Here is a 15705-nt window from a genome sequence, read left to right on the forward strand (position 1 = left end):
CTGTCTTGCAGGGACAAGAACTAAGTCACACAGACAGTGTTCACCGAAATGTGAGCATGCACGTATTAACATAATCACACAGGTGTGACATCCGTCACTGTTGTTCTAGGCATAGATTCAATAGCCTTAACCATTGCGTATTTTATTATAAGGTTACATGAAAGCAGATTTTGATGGAACTTTCAGTTTTATTTGATTGCTGTTTTCTGTTTTGTTTTTTGATTATATAATAAAAGTAGTATTAAACTTTCAAACAAATATACAAAAAGGGGAATTTATAAAAACTGGAGCAGACAAAATCTGGAGCAGCTTTTTTGTTTAGTTTGTTCAGTTGAGATTTGAAAATGAAAGAGAGATGCTGATAGCTGTGCATAGCAACCAGTTCCACATTTTGTCTGCTCCAGTTTTGATAAATTCCCCTCATCGTATTTCTATACATTTTTGCCTGACGCATCAACATTCATCAGGTTTCCAAACAGAAGGATTCAACTCTCCCAGCTCCACTTCCCTGAACTTCCTGTCCAGTACAAGATAACAAGGAACACAGCAGTCTCCAGCAGTTGTCCATCTACTAGACTGGAGAAGGGGGAGCAGGGAGGAGGCAAGTGGTGTGCCTTGCTGTGTCTGTGTGTTTGTGGAGACACACACAGCTTACTAGCACACAAAAGGGTGGATCCTTAGGACACTGCAAGGGAAAGGAGCCTTCCTAAAACAGATGCATATGAGGGCCAGTCAGTGCTCAGAGGACCAGCTGATTCTGCAGGAATCTAAAAGTTTGAAACATCAAAAAGCAGCATCAATTGTATGTAATTTCATCAGCATTTGAAATAGCTTAAAACCGTTTTGACTTTAATATCACTTGAAATGTAAAGCAGATCATCCCTCTAGTGGCAGTCTCTCTACCAGCGAGACTGCTAGATACCGAGACCAAATTTAGCAGCTTCATTGGTTAACCTGACAATAACTCTATAGCTAATTTGCACACTTAAAAAATGTTTACATTATTTCTAAAACCTTTTAACCGCCTCCTGGCCAGCCGTTGTAAAAATACGGCCAGTCGGGGGCTTCCTAGATCTGAGCGGGCGTATTTAAATGTCACGGCAGCCACGCCCACTCGCGCAATCGAGAAACTGCCTACATTTAAAAACAGACATCGATTTCTGTTTGCATACAAGCGATCCACCGGCTATAGAGCCTTGTGTGTCATTTCCCCCCCATCCGCAGCCCTCCCTCCCACTGTCCCGCGCTCCGCTGTGCCAGCATGGTGGCTCTGTGACGGGGATCAGAGGGAGATCGGTACGCAATCTCCCTCCAGTCCCCTCTCCGGTGTCAGAATGCGGAAGTGATGTGTATTGCATCACTTCCGCATTCTTGTGTCACTCCCCAGCTTCAGAAGCTGGAGAGAAGCTGATGAAGCACATCTGTGTTTCATCTGCTTCTTTGGGGGTCCCTAGGTGACATTAGCGGTCTTGGAGACCCCTGATGTCTCCATAAAGAGGACCTGTCACATCTCTTTGCTATCACTTAGGGGGGTTTCATAACCCCCTATGTGATAGCAATAAAGTTAGGTGAAAAATAAAAATAGGAAAAAAAAATTAAAGTTGCAAAAAAAACTTTAAATTAAAGTCACACATGAAAAAGAATTTAAAAAAACCACAAAAATGTTTTAAAGTCCCCACCCATACATACACGCATGCAAACATGCGTCAGGTGCGCATACGTGCGAAAACAACGATTGGGCCTATTACACATTTTTATAGAGTGCATTGTGACAACTGCAGTCTGTCGGCTTCATGTGTCAATTGTACCTCTTTCTGTGCGAGACAGGCTGACATCTGGAGCTGCCAGGTTTGCTTGCAAACAAATCCTTGTGATCACCATATTAGGAACATTATAGCACAATGATCAGACTGGACTGGTGTAGTTTTGACCTGAGTTTAACCTCTTTACTTGGCATAGCTGGCAAGGTTTAGCCAATATTTGACAATATTGATGGGATTATCAATTGCACAATATTTCAGTTCCTTGTATGTTGTACTCGGAGGGAATAGATCGTATAAGACTCAGAAATTAAAATGCTTCCTTCTTCACATGAATATAGGATCGGTGTCATGCTAGTCATGGACATAGATGGTTGGGAAACAAACAGAAAGGACTTCCTGCACACAGAGGGTTGGAATACTAAAGTTAAGAGAACATTGTGGAATATGCTGAATTGTAGATTTGGACTCCAAATTATTATCACAGCAATTAGCACGAGTATGCACTTTGGAATGTAAGACATTTTATAGAGGGAAATTATTGATAAGCAAATGCGTAAAAGACATGGGAACAATAAACTGTGACATTTGCAGATTCTTAAGAAAATCTCAGTAATACTGCAGGTTTTTGAGAAAGATATTTTTGTGTTGTGATGGAAATGTGGTTTTATTTTATATAGTTAACAACTTCCTGCAAGCTTCACACGCATATGTGGCGGCAAGAAGGTGGGCCACCGTACATATGAATCCACTGTTCTGTGCAGGAAGCGCGCTCACTGCGCGCTCCCCGCACAGTGACCGAGCTGTCACCAACAGTTCTTGGTCATTGTTTACAATCAGGAGCCATGGACGGGCTCCCGATCATGTGATTACTGTGATTGGCTGTCACAGCAATCGCATGATTGGGAGCCCACCCCCACTTTTCATTACTTTTAAAGGGCTAGGGGCAAAGAGTCAGTGGTGAACCTAGACATTCTGTCACCGGGGGCAAAGGCTCAGAGTTGCCCCCCCCCCCCCACCCGGGAGCAGTGCTCCATCCAAGAAAGTATCGGTGCATCCCTACTAAAAATAGTATAAATGCTCATAGTGTATAAGTAATAGGTATAAGGTAATGTCACTGTAATATGTAATACATGCTGCTGTCTTTTCACTCTTCGTTATAGGCAGGAGATTGGAGGACTTGACCAGCTGCTGTAGGATATCAGTGATAGTAATGTGTTTTATAGGATAGGAATCTATAATCTATATGAATAGGATGAGCTAGACTACTTAGAAAGAAGTAGGGCTCTGCTTAAAATATTTACTGTGGTAATGATTAATTGTCAGAATACCAGTCACAAGATGGCTCATGGCCCAGTGACAGCCTCTAGTTTGATACTGTACAACTATTGATGTAACGTGTCATTTGACAATACTTTGTTAAAATATTTAAGCTTTCTCTTGCTTCCTTTTTCCCATCCAATGTTTACTGAGACATCCTCTCTCAGGATGAGAGTCCATATGTCACGTACCTTATGGAGCTTGTGATGACGAGGGCGGCCTCTCTTGCAACTCTGGTCCCAGGAGGCCTGAGTATGGATACAGGTAACCTGGGGCACAGCGGGGCACTAGTGCCGGAAGATGATTTAGATACTGGACGTAAGTCCTGTAGCTGCTCTGCTGGGCAATTGTATATAAACACACAGCAGAGAGGCATGCAGAGAAGAGTCTAAGTCAGGCAAACTGGGTCAGCAACGTGCAGGCAAGAATGTACCGAATCAGGAGATGAAGTCTTAGTCGAAGGGTAGGCCAGGATCAGCAACATGCAGACAACGCAGGACCAGACAGGAGGCAGAAGAATAGTCAAACGAGCCAGAGTCAGGATACCAGAGCATCAGCAGGGTCAGGAACAAGGCTGGTTCAACGACAGGAAGGCAACAAACAGGGTACAGGTTCTGGAAACAAGGCACACAGCTGAAGAGTACTCAGCACTGGAGGCATGGAGAGGCTGGGGTTAAATAGCCCGTTTGGCGCCACAATATGTCGGAGGTGTGCACGCGCACACACATGCGCAGAGGTGAACGGCCCGACTTGGCACTGTGGGCCATGCAGTGGGCATGCGCAATTACCTTTGTACGGGCTTCCTGACACCATATTTGATAATGCTCCAGACTCCGGGACATAATCTTTTAATGGGGGGATGAATGTAGCCCCTACCACCTTTAGTGGAGTGGCTACTAGAACTTTAGTGATTGCCAGAGCTCTAGTCAGTCTGGCTGAATTACAGTTGGCATTTATATTGTTAATTCCAGGTGCTCTAGCATTGATTGTACTTGCCTGAGTGGAGTGTGACTCCTGCTGCTGCAGTGTGAGACAACCAATGGGGGGGACTGTGAGCGTGTTTGCAGTCCACCAGCCAAACACTCAGGCACTCATGGCTGGGACAGGGCATATATGCTCGAGCGAATTGCCATGGATTAGTGCAGGTTGGGGTGCTGTCCAGCCTTCCCCCAGGCAGGTGGGGGTGGGAATACTAGAGGGTGGAAAATGCTCTGGTTGGCCTCAAGTCTGGAGGAGGCCTTTGCTGTTAACTGAGGAGGAGAACAAGGGAAGTGAATGGCTGCTGGAGTTGCCTTGAATATAGTGGGCCTCAGGAGCAAGTCTGGTGTCTCTCCTACTGAAGATCCTGTGTCAATCCCGCTCATCTGTTGCTCTATTATCCAACTAGGGGTTCCTATTGAATCTACACAGAAATACTAAAAGGGACTGGTGAGTCTGGAGTCCGTATCTGTTCTGCCCTGGATGTCTAGGCCCCTATAGCCTCTCTCCCTGTTTGAATATGTTAATAAAGTTCTTCAATTTCATACTCCTGGCCTGGATTTCAGCTCTATTGGTCACTAGAAGAGGGCAATTAATGCTAATGGGGCAGCTGGTTGCTAAAAATCCCTAGACAGGCTATTGATGACCCGGGTTATTCCAGTGCCTCCTTCGGGGGTGAGCACTACACATGCTATTGTTGAGTCTGCGGTCTATAAGGACCCCCAGATCATTATCCATCCCTGACTTCCCCAAAGGAGCACATCCTAGATATTAAATTGCATGCATGTTCCTAGCTCCCAAGTGCATACCATTGCCTTTTTCAATATTGAATTGCACCTCATCAATTTTATCTAGGTCTTGCTGCAGTGATTTTATGTCTTATTTTGAAGTTATTACCCTACATAGCTTGGTATCCTCAGAAAACACTGAGAATGAGCTATTCATTCCAACCTCTATATCATCCATGAATAGGATATACAGAATTGGTCCCGGGACCGAACCCGAAGACACTCTACTTGACCATTTAGAAAAAGAGCCATTTATTACTACCCTCTGGATTCCTTCCTGTAGCCAGCTTTCCACCCATGTACATACAATTTCATCAATACTGATAGATCTTAATTTGTACATTAGACATTTTTGGGGTACTGTATCAAATGCTTTAGCAAAGTCTAGATACACCATGTCTACAGGTCTTAATTTCTACTCACATCCTCATAGAATGTTAATAGGTTGGTTTGACAAGAACGGTCCTTCATAAATCCATGTTGAATTTTACCTTTTAATACCATAGTCATAGGGAACTTTTTGTATATATCCCCATACCACCCCCTCAAAAATTTTGTATGCAATTTATGGTAAGTTAACTGGCCTATAGCTACCAGGTATACCTTTGATCCATTTTATGAAAATCGGTACCACATTCGCTTTCCACCAATCAGTCGGTACCATTCCTGTCATTAAAGTGTCCATAAAGATTAGAAACCATCTGGTCCTGGAGATTTGTTTACATTCATTGTTTCCAGACTCTTTTTCACTCGTCTGTTTTTTCTGTAAAGAATGAAAAGAAGGATGTATTTAACACATCTGCTTTCTCCCTCTCATTGGTAACCAACTTCGCTTGTTCATCTTGTATTGGGCCTACATGTGCTGTCCCTACCCTTTAACTATTTATATATTTGAAGACATTGTTAGGGTTCCTTTTGCTTTGTGTTCTTCCTAGTTTATTTTTGCTTTCCTGATTGCTCTTTTGCATTTTTCTTGCAGTCCCTGTAGTGCCGAAACGCTGATGATGACACCCCGTCTTATATTTTTTAAGGCCCTTTTTTTAAAATATAATACTGTATGTCTTTTTACCTAACTATTTAAATACCCAGGTTTAAATTTTGTTATTTTAAATGTGTTGGTTAATGGAATGCAGTAACGAATGCTGTTCTTTAATATGTCCTTAAAACATTCCCACTTCTCCCCTGTGCTCATTGTCAGGAAGATTTGGTCCCATTTAGTGTTATAAAGTAAATGCTGCAGCTTATTAAAGTTAGCCTCTTACAAATTTAGCGTTCTTGTCATACCAACGTGTCTGTGTTTTAAGGAATTGACCGCAAAGTTTTTTACCCTGTGATCACTATTTCCCAAAGTGTCCCTAATTTCCACATCTGTAATCTCTGTTGTTTGAAATTAATAAATCCAGCAGAACGTTCTTTCTAGTTGGGGCTTCTATCATTTGTTTAATAACATTTTCTTGTGGTAGGTTCATGAAGTGACGGACCTTTTGAAGTGGAGTACGAGTGACTTTTTGACTAGTCACTTCCTTTAACAGCCCCTTAATCACTGGCGGGACTACCAGGGTCGCAGCGGTCGCACTTGCGACCGGGACCTGGTGTTCCGCCAGTTCGGGGGGGCCCAGAGAGAAGAGGATGGCACGCTGGCCGCAGCTGCTTACGCTGCCCAGAAAAATGCGACTGGCCACAAGATGGCCGCGGCGGCTCTGATCACACCTGTCAGCGCTCCCTCTCTCTCCTTCCGGCCGCTGCAGCTTCAGAGCGGCCAGGAGGAGAGAGAGGGAGCGCTGACAGGTGTGATCAGAGCCGCTTCTCTGAGCAGAGGAGCGGCAGGAAGGTCCCCCCCGGCTACCTTTCACGCCGGGTCGAGTCGACAGTGAGAGGAGGGCTGCACTCGTAGCCCTTCCTCTCAGCTGTCACAGGAGTAGAATTCCTGTATTGAGGGTGACAGGTTCAATCACACATGTTTGTAAAATTGTGATGGAATTGATTTCACTTCTGCAATAGCCATATTTGTTTTAGGTCATGCCTCTATATAGACACAGACACACACTTTTATTAAGCAGTCAATCTAACAGTTAGCAAATACTCACTGCAGGTGAATCTTCCAGGTACTGTGTGACAAGACAGTGATTGTTTCACCACCAGTGAATGTTTGGTGAAAGTCACGATCACTACTTTATACATTTTTAGGCAGATAAAAATTATATCTGACAGCGGTTCCAGCCTCCCCTTACTCCAAGCAGAACACAGATATGCTACATTCATTGATACCTGGTCACTGCACTTACAGTCAGTTCTGATATTGCTGCCTTCCCTCTCATCCAACTCCTCTACCCCTGATCACTGCTGCCACCTCTCACAGCTGCAGCACCATTTTTCCCTGCTATCTCCTCTAACATTCTCTCACATTCTGCATCTGACCCCTGGTCACAGCACTTACAAATGTGGTGGATGTGAGCACTGGCGGGGCCGTGTGACTGATCTGCCAGCTGATAGATCACACAGCCAGCAGAAATAAGAGATATTGTGATAAGAGCTGACCTGTCCCTTCCCCCCTTCCCTCTTCCCCCGTGCTAAATGGCCCCTATGTTCTCCAGTGTGCTCCTGCTGCCAGAAACCAGTGCTGTCAATCCGTCCTAACTATGTATTTGTCAATATTAGGGGTACAGTGTAGGCCAGAAATACAAATTTGGGGGTGCTTATTTCAGATGATTGCAAAATGAGCAAACATTGTTGCCTGGCATTGGAAAAAGCAAATAGAATGGTGGGGTACATCATAGAGGGATCCACAGCAGGAGGAAGGAGTTCCCCTATATAGATCTTTAGTTAGAACTCAAGTAGAATACTGTTTCTAGTTCTGGAAACCTCACTTCTAAAAAGATATTGATAAGACAGGATGACTTCAGAGAGTAACAAAAATGGAGAAAGATCTGAGGGATACATTATTTCAGAAGAGACTGGTACAAAACGGAAAGGGGAGGCATGACTCAGACTTTTAAATGCATTAAGGGTATGAATAAGGTTCAAGAGAGCAGTAGTTTGAATATGAAGCTAATAAAACACAGAGACATGACCTCAAACTAGCAGGTGGACAGTTCATAACTAACCTTAGTAAGTATTTTTACGGAAGAGTAGATGATACTTAGAACAGACTTCCCTCAGAAGTATTGTTAGTCAGTAAAAAATAAATTGAAACTTCCTTGAGATAAACATAAATTTATACTCAAACACAATAGATTGACAAAAGGAAAAAAAAATAAAAAAGGGTCAGACACGATGGACCACTTGGTCTTTTTCTGCTATCACTCTTCTATGTTTCTAGGTCTACATGTCAGGGGTAAGTTAATTTTGAATTCCATTGTTTATCGGATATGATGCACAGATCCTTTTCCCATTTATGTTTACATTGAGTGGGGTATTTTAGGAGATATTTAAGTAAAAGGTGAGTATAAAGGTGAGGTATCAACCCAAAAGTAGCTTGTACAACGATATCTAGCAGTTCTGTTGGTGCAAAGGCTAACCATTGGGAAGACCCTGTGTTTGTAAAGCATGTTGGACTTGCAAGTATTAAAAGAATAATGTGATATTAGGCTGGAATTCTTTGGTGCTGGAACAATTTTGAGAATAATGTGATACTGTTAATATACTGGCTTTCTGCCATTGTGAGAAGGGACGAAGCTTGGCTAGCTCCAGGAGGAGCTCATTAAGCCATAGAAGAGTGTATTATGTAAGGCTTTTAACAGTAGTAGGTGCATCGACAGTAGTAGAAGCATCTCCCTCTGCATGTCTCATATTCGGTGCCAGGCCTGCCATGTGTATTCTTACTTGGCGTGCTTTGTCTATTTTTTCCACTACTGTGCAGTAAACCACTGACCAGGTGCTCCCTGTCATAAAGACCGGTCACTGCTGCTCTCCCTCCTTGTAGTTATCTGCAGGCAGCCTGTAGTGGGTAGACCTATTGGGTCCCTCCTACAGCTCTCCCCACATGGGCACTACAGTAATCATGTCATCATTATTTTAATAGTGGTTTGGGCTTGCAACAACAATTGTGCCGACAAAATAGATTTATATCCTTTGTGACTATATGTGAATGAACGTTTTTCTGCCCAGAGTTCACCTTTAACACTAATCCTGCAGGATGAGATTATGGATACTTACAGAAGGCAAAACAAGAACCAGACCTTTAAAACCTTATTATTCAAATTTCCTGCCACACATGTATATACCTTATAAACATACCTAAAAACAAACCGTGTCCTTAAGGGGACGGATTTATTTAATAAAGTCCAAATAAATCTCCAAGCAAATTGTAATTTCCCTGCTAACCCATCATGCACATTTATTTTTATCTTTCCTTGTCAAGAAACATATGCTCTCCTAACTTCATCATCCAGGTCCCTCGCCGTCACTGTTTCTGGGTGCAGGGGACCGCTAACCCAGCCCTGCAGATGTGCCCATACCTGGCAGTCCCTTTGCACTAACATCAGCACTACTGAATTCTTAAAGGAACCGCCAATGGACAGCCAATAGGAAGCGTCCACCTTATGCAGTCAGTGATGTGGGCACAGGAAGAAGGACCCCATCTCCTGTAAGAAAAAGAAGAGAGATGACTCGGGACTGGAGCTTAATGTAACTGTGGCTTTAGGTGGGTAAAAAGGTCAACCCTGCGCCATACCTACTGTATTGTTAAATAACTGGTCATATTTTAAAAATACATTTTTGAGCTTTGCTGGCTTATCAAGTCAAGGTCCACTTCTTCATAACATAATCACTTTTCATGTAATGAGATATACAGTATACAGTTTATATTTCTAGAATTTTCACTGTATCTACAGAGTGCAATAAAATATAAATAATGACTGATATATCATTATTTCAGTAAAAGCAAAGCAAGTGATAGCCTTGTTTTATATACATATAAGGTTAATTATTAGCAGCAATTTTGTATGACTAGCTGAGATACTAAGACATGCTTATAAAGATAAGATCCTTACCCTGCTCTAAACCTTGGACCATCCATCATCAAGTTGTTGCAGCTTACCTGTGACCTTTACATAACAGATAGCCTGGTGCCTTAACGTGAACCTTATATAACTGCCCGTCTGAGATCAAAGTTGAAGATTAGTGTAACTTTGGCAATGTATGCATGCTGGCTTCTATACGTTTCTGTAAATTTATGTTCTTTACAAAACTACCACATTTAGTATTAAGTTAAATTAGCCAATGGTAAGGCATCAGAAATCAAGCACCTGCAGATTGTGCTCTTGTATTGTCACCCCGTTACATGCTACCTTGGTGTAGACTACAATTGGCACATTATGCAGGCATGGTCCACCAATGCCACTGTCTAGAAGCTAATCCAAAGCAATGATGTACAGCTGACACTTGAGAAAGTGCATGTAGACAGGATGTGGCTACAATTGGCTGGAGAAGATCAGTAGCAATGAGATACAAAGAAGGATGAAAAAAGTAAGGTGAAACCAGTTATGACACACAGTGCATCAAGCAATTAAATATCATCCAGTTAGGGTTTACATCTACCGTTGTGTTAGTTTTGTGTCTAATTTCTAATAGCTTTGGGACAATAGAGTTGAGTTACTTAGCAAGGGAATGTGAACTTCCCTTATGTAAGTGAATGCAGTGAAGCTCTGCTGACTTCCATCATTCAATTATTTGCAAACAAAAATACTCTTTTTTTATTTTCCTTGCTACATTTTACCACATTTACCAAGCTAAGGGAAACTTCCACTGCAGGGTGCAAATGATCTTGTAAAGTGAACAGCCTATTTGCCTTCAGTGAATACAACCTCAATGTACTCCCTGCTCAAGGTCGGGAAGACATTAACCATGCATGCGCTGATTCTGTCTGGAACATCGGTCACACAACAGAGAATGTGCAGTAGCCTCCATGGTTATTATTTTTTGAGAGACATCTGACTGTCTATAGTTAGCCCATCGCTGAATCTCTGCTATAATCCAGTAGATCTTTTTAACATGAGGGATGAGCTTGAGTTTGACATGAACCAAGACTGTATGCCTGAATATGGGTCTGTTATGAATTTTAAGGGGGCCCCATGCTTTTTTTTTTAAGGGACAGTACACATTGGGTCGGCACTTCCCCAAAGGAATACTGTGTAGAGGTTACATATGTACCACTTTTTACTCATTCCCCCCAAAAATGTAAGAAGAATGGTTATCAGCTGGAAATTTTGCTTGAACTTATTATCCAATTGCTCTGCTCTGTAGATACATGATCTTTAATCTCTTATGTCATTTGAGTATGTACCTTTTTTGTGCTTCCCAAGATGACCCATGTCTATGTTATCTGTTCTTGTGACCCAATTTTTTGTTTGTTCTGTTGTTTCATTTTGTTGTTCTGTTTCTTGACTATGCAAAACTTAATAAAAAACGTTCCTGTTAAAAAAACAAAACAAATCACCCACATCCATATAAAAGTCTTTTAAAAATAAATAAATGCAGATAATGTGCCACAGTGTAAATCCAACATCAGTCACATACATTGTCCTCAATGTAGATCCAGCATCAATCACAATGACCCACCTCATTGATAACCCACTGCCTGACCATGTCCAACCTCCACATCAACCTGCCATTCTTGCCTTGCTGCACTACCGCCTCAAAGTGAGAAATCACCGGCCAGTTGGGTATCTTGGGAAATGTCATGGACCAAATATGGTGATAATCATATTTGTTCAATGATGTCATCCAGCATCCCCATCGGGTATGTGTACAAACAGAAGCCGACTGCGGATCTGTCATTTAGCGGTGGTAGTGTTTTTTGTTAATGTCTTTTTTAAAGGGTTAACACCTACTGTTCTGTAACTTCATGTGGAGCTTTAAGACATCACCCAAGCCTGTTATTTTAAGAATTTGTGTATTTTCAACATTGTTCAACATTGCCTTTTTTTTTAACTGTTTTTTTGCATTGGTTCATGTCCCCCATGGCAATGTCTAGCTACTTATGGCCTTCTTGAATGGCTTGCAAATTACCCTAGAAAAAAAATAGCAAGATTCTGCTCCCATAGACTTCAGTAGGGTTTGGCATTACGTTTGGGGTTCGCAGACTTCCTGCTTGATTTTCCCAACCTCCTGCGAACCGAGTCTTGCTTGGTTCGCTCATCCCTAGTTAACATAATGGCCACAGGCACATAAAGGAATTACTGTATTATCAAAGTTCTTTCCACCATCCTTAAGCGGAGAATACACCCCTTGTTATTTTTTAATTTGTCATGGAATTCCTGCTGCAGGAAGACAGTGTTTTACTTCTCAATATTTCCAAGAGGAAACAAGCCAGCTTACTATGTGGTATGACAAGCTTCATCGGCCAGATGACAGTACCTAGTGTGAATGCAATGGTTCACAGAACTGCACGGTCAGCACATGAAGGTGTTGGCCTGTACATTATTATGAGCTGATCAGGATGGCCATTCTCTGCTTGACTAGTTTCTGGAGAGAATGCATACCTATTATCTCTCACTAATCATTACATTGCAGTAAGGGAGCGTACAAGATAGAAATTAACTTTACATCAATGATTCACTTCAAACACAAGGAAATTAGCTTGATTCATTCATGCAATGATACAAGTAGAACTCTGAACACAGCCAAGTTTATAGTGACACTAAACTCAGGAGACAAATCTTAAAAATTAATTTAAGTATTTTAACTAATAACAAATATGTACCTTTTTTGTGTGTCACTCGGCTGCAGATACTCAAATCATCTCTGAATTGGTGCTGACACTGTCCTGCCTTCTGGAGGGTGGCTACTTTTGTTCCCCATGGTCCCTGTGTGTGTTGTAAAGTAGCCACCACTCCAAGCGCACTCCTGTGATTAACTACAATCTCAAATTAGTAAACTAAATGTGAGATTGTAGTCCATCACAGGAGCGAGAGATGATTTGATGATCCACAGCTGAGTAATACACAAATAAAATACATTTTTGTTAATAGTTAAGGTACTTAAATGTATTTTTAAGATTTGAATCCTGGGTAGTGTCACTGGGTATGAATCCTGGGTATGAACATATACTACTGCTGTAGTGTGTAAAAAGCATACCTGTAGACACAGATCTCTAGAAGGACCTCACAGGCCTAGGTATAGGGCAGGGACGTGCTGTCAGGGGAGGCAAGTGAAGCAGAGCCTTCCCTTAGTATTATGGAAAAAAAAAAAAGGTGTCAGCTTCAAGTCAGAGTGGCTTGCTACAGGTTACACGGCAGGGAAAGCCTCCCCACTGTGTAACCTGTCATGGACGGAACGCTGCCTGTTAATTACAGGCAGCGCTGCATCCGGCTTCCCCACTACTTGTGTAACCTAACTTGGTGAGGCAAGAGCTGTCACAGGATCTACTCTGTGTTAGAGGCATGAGCTCTGTGGGTGATTTGGACCAATGGCAAAGCGCTATTGGTCCAAGCTGTCCAATCAAAAAAAAAAGAAAAACATTGATCTCGATGCCTCACCAATGACGAGCAGGTGAGGGACAGGGAGGCTCCTCCCTTCCTCCCCACACAGCTTGGTTACCGAGCTGGGGGCAAGGCTTCGGCGGGATGGGGCGGAGCTTTGGCTGGACGGGGCAGAGCTTTGGCAGGCTGGGGGATGCCTCACCCAGCACGTCACTGGTATAGGGTAATGACATGCCATGGGCACAGTATACTGAGTCTTTTTTTTAAATGATGCGTTTATTAGCATATAGTCAAACATACATTTGGATACAGATCATTGGCAGATCATTACATTATAAACATTACTGCGCCTGCAGGCGAACAAAGCCATGCAGGTCACACGGGAGCAGACAAGAATACAATTCAGGGTCCTAGTATCAGATGGATATATGGACTACCTTAAGCTGCGGTTGGCAAGCATGGGCAACTCTCGTACTATATCACATGTCCCCCGAAGGACAGGGTCTGTCAGTTTGCACCCCCACGGAATACCCATGACCACCAACAGCTCTCCGGCTCACATCATGTATACTGTCTTATAAGGAGTCCTTTGACTCAACCAATTCCCCAATGACCCTGTATTCAAGATCCCAGGTCTTACCAATAACATAAGATATACTTAAACTTTTGAATTGAATTCGTATCTGGGCATTGCGTGGGATGTACCCACCCCTCTCACTCTGGGATCATGTCAGAGCCGTGTTGGTTGCTACGTACACCTTGCTTGGGAGAGATTGGGTGGGCTCCCACTTCGTGGCGGAATCTTCAATGCGCCTGCCGGTAGGGCCACCCCCGATGTGAGGGCGTTGACGGCCTCTAAAAAATGGGCAGTTGGGAGGACCGCGCCAAGGACTGCTTGTGACATGCCTCCAGACTATGGATTTGGTCCGTCAATTGGCCTATCCTGGCTTCTCTTTCCCTCTTCCGCCTCGCCCCGTGCCGTATAAGGACACCCCGTACCACACACTTGTGTGCCTCCCACACCATGGAGGGGCTAGGGACCGACACAGAGTTAGTGAGGAAGTATGCCCTGAGAACACTTTCAACTTCTGCCTTTATCAACGGGTCCTGAATTAGGGACTCATTCAGACGCCAGGCGGATATCGTGGACCGTGGCGGTAGCATGGCCATTTCCATATGAACGGGGGCGTGATCCGATAGAACTATATTATCTATGGATGCCGAGCTCAGGGACGGTAAGGCCTGGTGACTCACAAAGAAGAGGTCTATTCTGGAATACGTCTGATGCACCTGAGAGAAATACGTATAATCTCTGTCCCCGGGATGCAGGAACCGCCACGCATCCACCAACCGCAACACATGCAATGCAGCTTTCAGCTTTTTAAGGTATGCGTAGGATAGGTGCGAGGCCCCTCTGGAGACATCAAGCAAGGGATCCAGTGCAAAGTTGAAGTCGCCTCCTAGAATCAAAGTCCCGGCAGAAAATACAAGCAGTGAGGACACAACATGTCTCAAGAAGGTCAATTGGTCCGAGTTGGGCAGATACACATTAGCCAAGGTGACGACGGTCTGCCCGACTCGACCCTTGGCAAAAATGAATCTCCCTTCCAAGTCACGCTGAAGATCTATAAGAGTCCAAGGTACTGTGCTGGCTATCAGGATGCTAACCCCTTTGGATTTTGCCAAAGGAGATGAGGAGTGATACGCCTCAGGGAAATCCCTGTTGTGGAGACGTGGAACTTGCTGGGTCTTGAAGTGGGTCTCCTGTAGGAAAACCACTTGTGATCTAGAGCGTTTCAGGTCTGCCAGGAGTCGGGAGCATCTCTCTGGTATGTTTAAACCTCTGACATTAATCGAGGTGAATCTGAGCTCTTTGGCGCTCCCCCCACCCGGGGTGGGACCCCCAGGACCGGCCATGCCCGTTAGGGATTATAGAACCTCCCCCCCTTACCGCGGTACTAGGAAGGACCCTTGGCAGAACAGTAAGGCAACAAAAGTACACTAGTACAAAATCTCAAGTCTCTGTAACTTAAGTAAGTAAACAATAAGGTAAACAACGGAGTCATGCCGAATGAGGCCGGGACGGCCAGAAAGAGAGAAAGGGAAGAAATAAGATAAAATAAAAATAAACATACTCATTATACTGAGTCTTGTTTTATTTGCTTGTTTGTACCTTATGTAAGCTGACAAAAAAAATCACTAGGTTCACAGCACTTTGTATGATCATGGCAGGCATGCTTAAATGGACAGTATAGTGTACTTTGAGTAAGTGAATATTCTGTGTCCTTTGATCCGTGGTATTGTATTAAATGCAGTGACTTGTAGATTGCCCATTATACAATGGTAGATTAGTACCTTACTAATTACTTAACAACTGTAGAGCTAAGATGTTAGCTGCACAGAGAGTCCATTGATTTAAAGTATAATTAAAGTCTCTTA

General features: G+C 43.2%; 1 protein-coding gene across 2 annotated transcripts in view; it reads right to left on the bottom strand.

Moving 5' to 3' along the window:
* Positions 1-5309, bottom strand: part of SLC5A1 (solute carrier family 5 member 1) — a 61559-nt gene extending 56250 nt beyond the window's left edge. For both annotated transcript variants that reach the window (XM_018557414.1, XM_018557413.1), the window contains exon 1: positions 5302-5309. The gene's annotated coding sequence lies outside the window, so the exon portion shown is untranslated. The remainder of the gene's footprint in view (positions 1-5301) is intronic.
* Between the last annotated feature and the right edge of the window lie 10396 nt (positions 5310-15705).

The sequence above is a fragment of the Nanorana parkeri genome, unplaced genomic scaffold (assembly GCF_000935625.1).
Source record: "Nanorana parkeri isolate BGI_ZX_2015 unplaced genomic scaffold, ASM93562v1 scaffold282, whole genome shotgun sequence".
Lineage (NCBI taxonomy): Eukaryota > Metazoa > Chordata > Amphibia > Anura > Dicroglossidae > Nanorana > Nanorana parkeri.